Genomic DNA, 14,668 nt, shown 5'->3' with positions numbered 1-14,668 from the left:
TTTCTTCAGAAGCCTGTTTGTCAAGTTTGTTGAACCGGGAGGGGGTTTGTTTGAAGGTTCACCCAACAAACTCTGGCCTGTTCACAACGTCATCGCTTACCGCACCAGAATGTTTAAGTTAGTTGGCACAGTGATAGCGCACTGCATTCTTCAATGCAGTATGGGTATGTCTTCGTTTGCTCCCGCACTGGTAAAATATATAGTGACCGAATGCGAAGACGACTGTATCGCTAACATATGTCTGAAAGACATACCTGAGTCAGAGACAAAAGCAATGTTGTTAGAGGTATAAATTAACTTAATTGACTGCAACAGTACATAATTTGATCGATACAAGTAAGTAGATGTGTTTTGCAGATGAGCGGTGCCGATACCAGAACTACGTTTCAGTCAGTGATAGAACGCTTTGATGTCATCGACATGGTAGCGTCTAGCGGATGGACTGGTTCCACTAAGTTTGATCAAAGAGATGCAATCATTCAATCAATTGTATTAAATGAGTTGATCTACAAACGAAGAGCTGGCATTTCTCAATTACGGGAAGCCCTTGCTAGTCTTGAAGTTCTAAAGATAATGCAAATGGATCCCGAAATTTTGAAGCCATTATTAGTTTATGACTCAACTCCTATGACCTTGACAATGTATACATTTCTTGTGTAGGTAATTATGTTGAATATTAAATCAATTATTTTATTTCTATAGGTTGCAAGAATTTTTAGTGGTTGAAGAGCCTGACACAGCTAGAAAGCAATCCGCAGAATTATTTTTCCAGCAACTACTAAGCGACAACATTGTAATAAACGTTGGAGAAAGTAAGCTCAAATTATATAATGTAGTCATCTAAATTATAATAACTGGTTTTCTGTACAGACACAATACCAATTTTTCAAGCTGTCCTAGAGTTTACAGCATGTGTTGATGACATACAGCATTTTCTGCCTGAATCCTACATCAGTGTAGGATATCATGAAGAAAGTGACGAATCGGCAACGATGCCCACTACATCCACATGCACTTTGTCACTTCTTCTCCCACTGGTCCACGCAGACTACGAGTCGTTCAAAAATCAGTTTGTAAAGACTTTGCAGTATGGTCTGCGGGGGTTTGATCTTACTTAAGTTAACGGTTCGCTACGGCACCTGTTTTAATTGTGTTTTTCGGCACTTTTCAGTACGTAAGTCACGCAGTTTGAGTTCAACGTTTGTCAATGTAGTAGACATGTGTAGCAGGTTGACAATAATAAACATGGCTCGTCATCAACAGTGGTGTAAGATATGAAGCAACCGACGTACGCAACTGCTGAATCTCGGTTGCATAGCTGAACGTGTCCGTAGAAAGTTTTTAGTGGAGTGCGTCACATACATTTTTCGACTGATCCGCGATTTAGCCAGCAGGCTCTGACTAAGATCATTAGAACATTTGAAAGAGCAAATAATTGTTGACCTGTCTGACAGGGCCGTGAAAACCATTTTGTCTGTTCGACCACTTTTCAGAAAGATGATTTTTGCCAGGGGCACAATACAATCATCTAGGTATAGGAGATTCAATAAGTAACACATTTGCAGCACTTTGTACGCGAGTCTTGCGTTTTCTATTAACGTGCATTCCTTTTCCTTTCTAGACTAAATTTCAGGCCGTATTATTTCCTTCCTACCGGCCTAAAGGCTAGGCTGTTTAGTTGTTTGTCTAGACTAGCCTTTTCGTTATTGTTACTTAATCAGCAAGCAATGGATTAAAGCTAACTATATACGCCGGCCCAGATGCAGAATTTTTAAAAGAGGAGCCCAGTTGTATTATTGGCCACGCCCATACCATTTAAATCTTTGTTTGACCTACGGAACCAGCAAACTCACTTCAATCTGTATTAATTTTGTAGCATATTTATTAGATAATTATTGACAGTTAAGTTTAGAATTGAACGAATTAACCATCCCTCAAAACATTAATTAATTAAATACGTTCGCTTTAATAATACAACAAACAAGATTTCGGCTGCAGTGGGCTTGTCGTTGAAGTAGGGGTCATGACACCCAGGACAGGTACCCCTCTCTTTTATCCGCTTATGATATCGATATACGCCAACCTAATTTGCCTAGTGTGCCTAGTAAAGTCCCATATGGCTCGGACGGTATACTGTAGTGTACTAAACACTAAAATGAATTAGCATTATAATGCCATTTCTCACTTTGTCACGGTTATTATCAATCTTTGATGAGTACCTACCGTATTACGGAGTTTGCAATTGTCCTTTCTATCTGAGTTTTACTAACTAAGAGATATTACAACCAAATTACTACTACATGTAGTATGCATATCAGCAAGCTCTGTTAGTTAAGACGGTTGATAAGAGCAAGCTCTCTTAGTTAGGGCGGTTGATATCAGCAAGCTCTCTTAGTTATGGCAGTTGATATCAGCAAGCTCTCTTAGTTAGAGCGGTTGATATCAGCAAGCTCTCTTAGTTAGGGCGATTGATATCAGCAAGCTCTCTTAGTTAGGGCGGTTGATATCAGCAAGCTCTCTTAGTTAAAGCGGTTGATATTAGCCTCGGAGCCAAACCGCTTTTGCACGTGAGGGGCGGGAAAGGCAAGTGAGAGGGCGGGGAGAAAAAAAGCAGTCTGGGGACTACGCTATTGTAAGTGAGTTCGGAAGTAGGCGTAACGACTTAACTCGTTATTACGCTAAACAAGTCTCACAGTTATTAGCTATTAACAATCTACTTACAGTGGTGAGAACCAGTTGTTGTTTACTAACGCGATTCATCATGTCATCTACGGCAAGCAGTCTGCTTACGCCCAGGAAGTCTGTATCTTCACAAGTGCAGAATTTGCGACAGTAAGTTTACGTCAGGGCGCGAAAAACACAGCTTGTTTGGGACCAAGCAGGAATTCCACATCACCGATTGCAACTAGACGACTACAAAACGCAAAGAAAAGACGGGATTTTGCCTTACCACTGAACTACTGTGTGAGCTTCGTCCACTACCACGGCCACGAACCGCTCTCTCGACTCATTTGCTTGTAAGGCACATCGCCACTCGCGTGAGCCGCGGCCGACAAGCACTTCGGGGCTTCCATAGACATAGGGGAATTTCCCTACCTTCATAGCAGCATCTGACGAATCCGACTCACCAGCAAAGACAGCTGTAAATCTTTTGCGCTTAAAATAGCGACCTGATCTCTCATCAGCGACTTCAATGGAGTCACCACTAGGACCACAGGATCCACGGGATATTGCCAGAAGCCATTGGCTGCAACGCTAGTCGGGCACAAACGTGTGGGAGAAGATGAAAAATTAGCGACTTTCCAAAGCCTGTAGAAAAGCACGCGAAGACGTCCCGTCCCGTCTACGGACAAGGAGGCGAAGAGATAGCATCTGCAGTGGCTTCAAATTCTGCACGCCGAACAGAGTCAAAACGCTGGACATGGCAGTTGCAATGGCTTCATCGTCAGGCATTGCTCCGAAGTCATCCATAACTACCAGACAACAAGGACGTTCGTACACTCACACACTAACACCTTAGCAAGCTGTAATTGCGATCACTTACCTCATAACCTCTTGCACCTGCATACGCAATAGCGTGTCGTGCTGAGTTGGTATTAGCATTCTCATCACCGATTGACCGCCTTCCTGAAGGCGTGGGTTTTGATTGGCGCGGTTGCAATTGAGCGAACAAGAACCTCCTCTTCCGAACTAGGTTTGATCGGCAGAGTCCCCAGACCGCTTTTTTCTCCCCGCCCTCTCACCCGCCCTCTCACGTGCAAAAGCGGTCTGGTTCCGAGGCTAGGTTGATATCAGCAAGCTCTCTTAGTTAAGGCGGTTGATATCAGCAAGCTCTCTTAGTTAGGGCGGTTGATATCAGCAAGCTCTCAAAGATAAGACGGTTGATATCAGCAAGCTCTCTTAGCTAAGGCGGTTGATATCAGCAAGCTCTCTTAGTTAGGGCGGTTGATATCAGCAAACTCTCTTAGTTAGGACGGTTGATATCAGCAAACTCTCTCAGTTAGGGCGGTTGATATAAGCAAGCTCTCTTAGAAAAAGCGTTGTTTTGGCTTCCTCTTGTAAACTGCTCACGCTCTACAGTATGCTCCTGCCCTCACTGAACGGTATTTTTGCGACAGTCGGCGTTCCATATCTGTGTGTGTGTGTGTGTGTGTGTGTGTGTGTGTGTGTGTGTGTGTGTGTGTGTGTGTGTGTGTGTGTGTGTGTGTGTGTCCATCTGTTGGAGCGTTCTAAAAACGGCGAGTCCGACCTCGGTCGAATTTGGCTCGCGCACGCCGAATTCATTCCGGTCGAAAGTGAGACTGTGGTCGTCTTCCTGACTTCTCCCACGACGACGCGATTTCCCGCCGATCGCACACGCTTCCACTCGCGCGCGAATATCTCCGAAACGCCGAATCATATCTCCGCCGAATTCACACTGCCCGTTCCCGACGTCGGACGGTACGCGCTGAGCGTGTCGTTTATTGCGGGCGACGCTGGGAAACGGAAGATATTTTTGCTGATATCCGGGTCTTGAAAAAATACGCCCACAGTCGTTTGCTAGTCTACGACCGTCGAAGAGCTGCCGTGTTTGATGCACCTGTTTCCCGAAACGCCAGCAACGTCTTCGAAGAGACGACGTTCAGCGGGACTGTCGAAATGACGAGAGTCGGTACGAGTCGTGACTTCGTTAGATACCGAGCTGCCGTGTTTGATGCACCTGTTCCCCGAAACGCCAGCAATTTCTTCGAAGAGACGATGTTCAGCGGGACTGTCGAAATGACGAGAGTCGGCATTCGGTATATACGGAGAACGGATTATCCGGGTAAGTATTGCACGTGACTTGCACGTTACGGGATTCACGTCGAAATTATAGATGCCAGGTTCGATACACCTGTTCTCCGCAATGGGACTGTCGAAATGGCTTCAACTGGATCAATAATCCAATCAACGGGATTTTTTGAAAATGGACACGTGTCGAATAGATGCCAAGTTCGATACACCTGTTCCTCGGAACGGCAGCAACGTCCAAGTCGAAATGGTTTCAACCAATCGCTGATCCAATCAACGGGATTTTGGAAACGGCAATTGAACGGGATATAACTATGAATGAGAATTCTGTCTGGCTGCTACTAGACGATAAAAGCACTTACACCACGGCTAATTAGTGACAGTAAACGGTTCTCTATACAAACTGTACGTGACCTGGCTACACCTCCTCTGCCTCTCCAACCATCAAACGCATTTTTAGATACTTTCTGCTATAATCTCTACCTATAAAGGCGACCTGTCTCTCTCCACTTCCGTGTTGTATTGGCTCTATGCGGGCATTGGAGCTTGTATATATAAAGGAGAGGTCTGTCTGTCTGTATGTCCATCTGTTGGAGCGTTTCTCAAAAACGGCGAGTCCGATCTTGGCCGAATTTGGCTCGCGCTCGCCGAATTCAATACGGTCAAAAGTGAGTCTGTGGTCGTCTTCCTGACTTCTCCCACGACGACGCGATTTCCCGCCGATCGCACTCGCTTCCACTCGCGCGCGAATATCTCTGGAACGGCGCATCGTATCTCCACCGAATTTAGGCTGCCCGTTCCCGACGTCGGACAGTACGCGCGGACCGTGTCGTTTATTGCGGGCGACGCTGGGAAACGGAAGATTTTTTGCTGATATCCGGGTCTTGAAAAAATACGCCCCCAGTCGTTTGCCAGTCTACGAGGGTCGAAGAGCTGCCGTGTTTGATGCACCTGTTCTCCGAAACGCCAGCAACGTCTTCGAAGAGACGACGTTCAACGGGACTGTCGAAATGACGAGAGTCGATACGAGTCGTGACTTCGTTAGATACGGAGCTGCTGTGTTTAATGCACCTGTTCGCCAAAACGCCAGCAACGTCTTCGAAAAGACGACCTTCAGCGGAACTGTCGAAATGATGAGAGTCGGTACGAGTCGTGACTTCGTCAGATACGGGGAACGGATTATCCGGGTGAGTACTGCATGTGACTTCCAGTTCTGCTCTGATAGATTCGTCTAACTGCACGTGACTTCATTTCGGACAGCGCAATATCCGGGAGTGCTATACGATTGCAAGTGTATACGCGACATTTTTATTCACTGCAATCATTCATGGCCAACATCACCTATGATACCATCAAACGCATTTTTAGATACTTTCTGCTATAATCGACTATCTCTACCTATAAATGCGACCTGTCTCTCCTCCACTTCCGTGTTGTATTATAGAATCTCAGTCTCTTGCGTGTCAGCTACTATGGCGCGTGATGTGTGTTATAATTCCGTCGGCTGGGCTGCGCTAACTCGTCGGTTGGGCTGAGATATCATGTTACCACAACTAATTTGCATCTCAGCCCAGCCGACGACAGCGCGTCAAGTGGGTCATAATTCCGTCGGCTGGGCTGCAATATCATATTACATGCAACGTTCTTGTCCTAGCCCATAGACGTAGCACGCATAAATTGTGTCAAATTTTCTTGGCTGGACAATCCTAGTAGGTTCATTCGTCGGCTGGGCTAACCTAAATTGTTGCACTCGTCGGCTGGGCTATTCCACTTGTCATTTGATATCTCAGCCCAGCCGACGAGTAGCGCGTCGAATGTGTCAAATATGCCATCGGAAGTGAGATCGCCGTTGACAATATGGTAACTGCCCTCAGAAACAGGGAATGGGTTCCGATGACGCATGCCCACGCGCATGATATAGCTAACGTTGTGCACACACCATATAGCGTTGCACAGACAGTGCGTAGCGTAGGCTTTAGCAGGTCGACTTCAAGTGTAAGTGTCAGTCGATCTCTTGTTTTACATTTCATTTAGCGTGTAAAAATATTGTTGTCTCAAATCAGCAAAATCTTAAATAATTATAAGTCACAGTGTAGAAGCATAAAATCATATTTGAACTTTGAGATACTTTGTTAAGGCAAATAATGTGTACAATGTTCACTTTCAATCACGTACCTAACCTTATTTTAATTTCTATAATTAGTTAATTATAGAAGTTATAATAGTTATAATATAATAGAATTTTATTTAATAATAGAATGTTAGTTAATAATTTCACGTAAACCCGCTACAATTTCAGATTGTCATGGCACTGATTTTTATGTTCGTGCTCGTGAATTTGTTCAGAATGTATTTTTGTAAAAGTAAATTGTCAGTATCTACTTCACTAGCGTACGTACTATAGCTTGTAGCCGAATTTTGACATAAACAGGTCTGTTTTGTTATTGTAACGTGATTGGGAAGTGCTGATGTTACCTGTCATGAAACGTCATGTATTTCAAATATTAGACAATAATGGCTGAAATTGCAAGTAATGCACTGTACTCTCTGTTCGCGTTCACTTTTGATACTTGAAGTCGCAATAATTATAACTCCGCTGTTGGTAGGATTGGCACCGAACGAAACCGCAAAACGTCGGATTTCCGGTCAACAGATCTCAGTTTATAGCTAGGGTTGTAGAAGGGGAAACGGATGATTAGCTGCATGCATAGATAGCAAAGACCTATCTAGAAGACGATAAGCATGAAACTGTAAGCGACTCGTCGAGACCTGTTATGTGAGGCCTAAACTCTAGATATAATAAGGCTACAAAACATGAAAATAATAAAGGAGCTATAGAATATTTAGACAGCACACGTACCGCTTTACTAAAACCGTTACGGCGTAGGATTATGACATACACTGTTTCCGCTACGTACTATTCTGAAATTTTTAAACCTATATATACTTTATTACACCCAAACTGAAAGTAAAGTACCTGCTTGAAGTCGTATGGTAATCCCAATGTTTGATGACAGCATGCTGTTGACTATACAGCTTACCACATTAAATCACTGTACACTGTACCAATATTAATTTAGCCTGTCACAACTGCAACATCTTCTTTTACAAAACGTGAACACCAAATTCAATTCTCAACTGCTCATAATTTCCACCAACCAAGCATATTGATCAGATGATCAGAAAATATACGTATTAATTAGGATATCTGAACATAAATAATACTATTTCCTGCTGTAAACTGTGCAAACACGTTAGATCTATAAATACAACTATTAGACAGAATGTATTCTTGGCAATCTATGCAGCCTGTAATTACATTATTAATTAGTCAATTAACTAAAAATTATTAACTGTTCTACAGCATCTAGATAGGTGCTCCATCCGGCCACGCACTATATCGCCCGATATAGTGCGTTTTAAAGCAGTCAAATTGATCAGAGTATTGGGCAAAGATTTTATGGTCTAGATAAAGGAAATATTCTGCATTCAATTGCTAGTGTATAAGCTAGGGCTACCTGACGCATTCAGAAGCTTTGTGTAGACATGGGTAATTCGTGCATAAAATGATAGTCAAATGTAGGTTATGTTAGTTTGAATATCTCGCCCGATATAGTGCGTTATAAAGTAGTCAAATTGATCAGACGATTGTGCAAGGATTTTATGGTATAAATAAAGGATATATTCTGCGTTGAATTGCTAGTTTATATGGCTACATGACGCATGCAATGCTTTGTATGGACACGGGCAATTCTTGCTGAAAATGATAGTCAAATGTAGGTTATGTTAGTTACATTTCCTTATATAGCCCGATATAAGGCCCTAGAAAGTAGTTAAATTTATCAGACGATTGGGCAAAGATTTCATTGTATATATATATATATATATATATATATATATATATATATATATATATATATATATATATATATATATATATATATATGAAGGAAATATTATGCATTCAATTGCTAGTGTATATAGGGCTACCTGACACATGCAGAAGCCTTATATAGACATGGATAATTCGTGCAGAAAATGATAGTCAAATGTAGGTTATGTTAGTTGAATATCTCGCCCGATATAGTGTGTTATAAAGTGGTCAAATTGATCAGACGATTGGGTAAAGATTTTATGGTATAGATAAAGGAAATTATTGCTACCAGGCGCATGCACAAGCTTTAATATTATAATTATGCTCTACTTTTATTAATTGTTATTAATTATATAGATCTGTCCATCTTGTATCATCGCGTTTTCAAATTCTGCTTTACTACGCCCTTCACTGGGAAAGTAAACATTGTACACATTATTTGCCTTAACAAAGTATCTCAAAGACAAAATATGATTTTATACTTCTACACTGTGACTTATAATTATCTAGGATTTTGCTGATTTGAGACAACAATATTTTTACACGCTAAATGAAATGTAAAACAAGAGATCGACTGACACTTACACTTGAAGTCGACCTGCTAAAGCCTACGCTACGCACTGTCTGTGCAACGCTATATGGTGTGTGCACAACGTTAGCTATATCATGCGCGTGGGCATGCGTCATCGGAACCCATTCCCTGTTTCTGAGGGCAGTTACCATATTGTCAACGGCGATCTCACTTCCGATGGCATATTTGACACAGTCGACGCGCTACTCGTCGGCTGGGCTGAGATATCAAATGACAAGTGGGATAGCCCAGCCGACGAGTGCAACAATTTAGGTTAGCCCAGCCGACGAATGAACCTACTAGACTAGTCCAGCCGAGAAAATTTGACACAATTTATGCGTGCTACGTCTATGGGCTAGGACAAGAACGTTGCATGTAATATGATATCGCAGTCCAGCCGACGGAATTATGACCCACTTGACGCGCTGTCGTCGGCTGGGCTGAGATGCAAATTAGCTGTGGTAACATGATATCTCGGCTTAGCCGACGAGTTAGCGCAGCCCAGCCGACGGAATTATGACACACATCACACGCCATAAGCTACCACGTACGTGCTCTGGCTCTCCGTAATTACGCATGCCTCGTCACTGCCCTCGCAGTCCAGTTCAGTGAAATGCCACACTACATTACCCCCTTGTCCAACAACAACAAAACTACAACTCAACCCAAAAAACAAATCAGTACCACTTCGCTTATGCTCTTCTATAATTCTGCCTCCTTTGCTTTCTGCGACAACTTCACTTGTCTGCCTGACCGCGTTACAGTTCCTTCTTTGTAGATTGAAGGCTGTTCCGGCTTTAGTCTATTCCTACACGAAACTTTCTTACCAGCTGACTGGGTGCCAGTGTTCTCTGTCGTTCTACTGTCCATTGTGTTTGCGGCTGTGGCATCACCTGTCTGATTTTCTGATGCGAGTTACTGATCACTCTTGACTGTCTCCATAGGCGATGGCTGGGTATCGTCGCGACTGATCCCAAGGTTTCCTGAGCTACCCGACGCCCGATCGAGTTGTCTATTCATGTCAGGTACCGGCGATTTCATTGTCCATTCGAGGTGGCTTTCTTGTCTCGTACTATGATACTCTCGCACGTGCCGTCGGTTTCTCTTGCCATCTGTCACACCGACTTGTCGAGTGATGCTCCACTACTCTCCACTGCTTTGTGGGATCCATGCTGCCGTCTTGCAATACAACAATCGTACCAGTTCTCAACTCTGGGAAGGAGTGCGTCCTTCTCTTTTTGTCATGGTCGGAAGCCATGAGGACTTTGCTTGGTATCTGATGTGTCGGATTCACGATCACGCGAATATTGTACGAAGGCACTCGGGTATTAGGTATCCGTTGTAATAAGGCCTCACCGGGCGTTGTCCCCACCATCCTATTTTGTCGAATTCCAAATATCCATCTATATTTGTTGGAGTCGGCGTCCGAAGAAATGGATGGTTGGCCTTATGCCTCTTAACCTTTTCCGTAGTAGCCGATGGAATCGTTCTACCATCCCAAGTATATCGCGGGCTCGAACGGACATGCTGCACGCCCAACTTCTCTAGAACTGCTCCATTTCCGTGGATACAAATTGAGGACCGTTATCAGATACTAACACCGAAGGGAAACCAAATCGAGCGAAAACCTCCATTAGTTCGTCCACCACTGCGTGATCGTAGTAGACTCCAAAGGTATTACTTTCGGGTACCTTAACCCATAATCGATCATGGACAAGCATGTATGGCCCTCAATCGTGACTAGATCTACTGCGCGTTTGTTCCACACGATTTCCAATTTTTCAAAGGCTGCAAGTTTTTTAGCATGCAGGGTTAAAGCGTCTACGCCAGCATACATATCCCACAGCTTTCCGCGAAGATATTACCATCTTTCGTCAGTCTGGCCACCAATTTTGTTCTCAACTTATCCAAAAATGCCTTTTGCCACAGATGCTCTTCGTGAGCTAGTCGAAGTATTAAGTATTGGAAGTCGGAGGACCTCTGGAATGACGTAGCGATTGCCCAATAGTAGAGTGCCATCTACTACAGTCAGTTGATCACGTACTAACGAATACTGTTTCTCTGCGGGACTGAAATCTCTCCACGTGGCCGTCACCACCCTCTTGATGACACTCTTAAACAGAAGGTCCTCTACCGAGGCCTATTGAATTGCTTCCTTATTCACTGGTAATTCTTTTAAACCATGCTAACATATTCCAGAATCCTCCATAGACCGATACTCTTCAGGAGTTGGGTTTTGTCTGGAAGCGGGGCCCTAGACAGTATACGTCAGCGCAGATCAGGTGTTGGCCTGGCGTATATTTTAGGGAGTACTGATAGGGCATTGAAGAAAGTTACCTCGGCTGGTTTGTTGTCATAACGTCGCACCCAGTCCACGTGGTGAGCCGTTGAATCAGATAGATCTGACCGAAAATAAGAAAGCTTTTGCAGTACTGAAGTGATAACCCTCTTGACTTCACTAAATGCATCTCGCAGTCCTTGATCAACCACAAATGGCTCCCTCTTGGTCAGCCTACAAAAGGTCTCCGTAGCGCCCGCATCTTGTTGGTCCAGCAATATCTCTTGGCCCGTCAGCCAATGACCTAAATACCTAATTCACACACAACTGGCGTACCTGGCACTTCTGCCAATTGAGTCTCAAATAAGCACTTGTCAGACTCTCTACAACTTGCTTCATCCTCTGGTTGTGCTGTGCTTGATCACTGCCAAAAACGAGAATGTCATCTAAATAAATTATGACACCCTCCAACCCCCGAAGTATATCGCTCACAACTCGCTGAAAGATCTCGGGAGCACAAGCAATCCCGAACGGCAGCCGCTTCAATTTGAAAGACCACAGTTTGATGCAAACGTTGTGTATGGCCTGGCTTTTTTAGATAATGGAACTTGATGAAACCCAGATGCTACGTTCAGAACCGAAAACACTTTAGCTCCTTGCAACAATGCAGTGATTTCATCGACTGTGGGTATCACGTGCCTTTCTCGCACAATCGACTTATTCAATTGTCTGTAATCCAAGCATAGTCTCAACGTTCCGTTAGCCTTACGCACCGTAGCTAATGGAGATACCCATGGTGTGGCTTTCTATCCGGCTCAACGATATCATTTTCCTACAGCCCGATTGAGCTCTGCGTCGATAGATGCTCGCAAACTAAAAGCATGTCGCCTGGGGGCAGTGCCACTAGTACTGGTATGGCCTTGTTGTCTAGCCCTATGTCTATTGGTTGAATTGTGACCATATTTACCCCTGTTGGTGCCAATAGCTGCAGTTTGGTAAGTAACCTCTTGTCCAAACAGTACTGTCCGACCCTTAGGCACCACAAAGCAGATACAGAAACAGGACTTGTCGCCGGCTTGTACCGTTATCTCTGCTACGCCACGTGTCACGTCTTCCGTAATGAGCGTCCTCGTTGCCTCCGTATCCAACAGCCTTTTGCATCGTGGACTATTTACGGTGAGAGTTGCCTCAAACGCCTCAGATTGTCTGGGGTTACCTGCAACGTACACTGTCTCATATACGTAGTTCTGCTGTTTCTCTGACTCTAGTAAAGGTATATTGTCGTCTTCCAGTACAGCTCAGACCTCGCAACTGGCATTTTTTCTTTGAAGACACACTAAGCTAAAATGACCCTTCTTCTTGCAATCGGAGCACTGAGCGTCTGCAGCTGGGCAATGTTGTATTCCTCGTGCATGTTGCCAGTCGCAATACTTGCATTTGAAGTTCTTTCGTTCGGCTGTTGGACTTGGCTGCAAGACTCGATTTACGTGACTGGGTAGAGGCGCTGCCGAATGACCGGGAGGACATCCTTCAAAGAGAGAACTATCAGCGACGGAAATTTCCATTGCCACTGCTTTCGATATTGCTTGAGCCAAGGTGCATGCATGAGCTTTGCTTCTTTTAACAACTCTTTCCTAATTCGTTATTTCTTAGACCCACAATCAGCTGATCTCTCAGTTGTCTGTTGGACACAGAATCTACAGTGGTGGATTCAAAATCGCAGAGGTCTACTTTGTGCACAGACGATCAACAAAATTAATGTTGCCAGCGATAAATTCTTGCTCCCCTTGTTTGATCTGTCTAAATTATGCCTTTCCGACGTCGTGCTAATTGAGGGGCAAAATACGCTCGAACAGCATTGGTCAGTGCTTTATACGTGCTACCTGGTGATCTGTCCTCTAAATCTGGTGGTGTGGGGACAACCAAACCTTTCACGACGTACGCTCAGCCCGGCCAGATTCAAGAACAAACGTTTCTTCTCCTCCGCTGTTGTGACCTTGCAAATGGACATATAGTCATACACGTCCTCTTTCCAAAACTCGAACTCGGACGCTACGTCGCATCCATAGTCGGGCGCAAATTCCTTAGGGGCCTTTCCTGCCTTGGCCACCGCCATGTCTCGAAATGATCACGATCCTGCCGACTACGCCAGTGTAGTGAACTCGGTTCAGATAGAATCTCAGTCTCTTGCGTGTCAGCTACCACGTGCTCTGGCTCTCCGTAGGCATGCCTCATCTTGCAGCAAATTCAATTGTTGCTGAAATTGGAGCTGTGGAAGACAAATGTAAAAAAGGTCTCTATTGCTAGCGCTGCTATCTAGTGCCGCAGTAGTAAAACTAGGAGGTTGGATGTTGCTTGTCCGATTTGGCTCGGAAGCGTATTGTGGACGTTCAGCTGTGTCCGGTCCTGTCGTTATGCAGCCATCTCTGGAATTTTGAACATGTCTCAGTGATTAGTGCAGTCTAACTAAGGCGTATAGCAAGGAATTTTAGAGGATTGGGTTTCTACGAGGTACAGAGAGCCAGTACAGGCAGGTTGGAAGACTGCATGGTTTGTGGAAGCAGCAGAATTGCTGGAAAAGAGCAATTGTTGTTTCCTAGGCGGAATATTGATTCAGTGAAATAAACTGCATGGTTAAATATGTTGGCCAGCTTCACTACAGAAGTAAACCTAGCTAAGTCTGAGACTCATGGATCGAACTTGATAACGTGTACCGACCTGTAGAGACTTGTGTATATGTTCTGTAGTTTCTGTACGTGTGTATGCTAGCTGCCCTGTAAGGAAACTGCACCTGGATTGAGGAGCGATACAAACATCATCTAGACACTAAACTAGACATTAAATTACTGGCAAATATAATGGGATCCTGAGAAATTTGAGATGTTACAAGATGCGTACCAGTAAAAGTACAACTAGAGAGCTATAGCAAACTTGAAAATAAGACAAATTTTTAATTCTATAACAACTAGCTTGAAGAGCCCGCACTGTAGATCTAGCCCACGTCTTCCCATTACAAAATGTCGCCGCGAATCTGCCGTGAGTTGCAGGAAGGAATCCTTGGTAAACTCTATGCTTGTACTAGTAGATTGTCTCAATAGACTATACAGATCACCTGAAAGTGGATAAGCATTTTTTCATCAAAGTGATCAATGAGTGGTATCGTTTAATTAATTAG

Source organism: Corticium candelabrum, chromosome 4 (genome assembly GCF_963422355.1).
Source record: "Corticium candelabrum chromosome 4, ooCorCand1.1, whole genome shotgun sequence".
NCBI classification, from domain to species: domain Eukaryota; kingdom Metazoa; phylum Porifera; class Homoscleromorpha; order Homosclerophorida; family Plakinidae; genus Corticium; species Corticium candelabrum.
Note: the sequence above shows the minus strand (reverse complement) of the source record.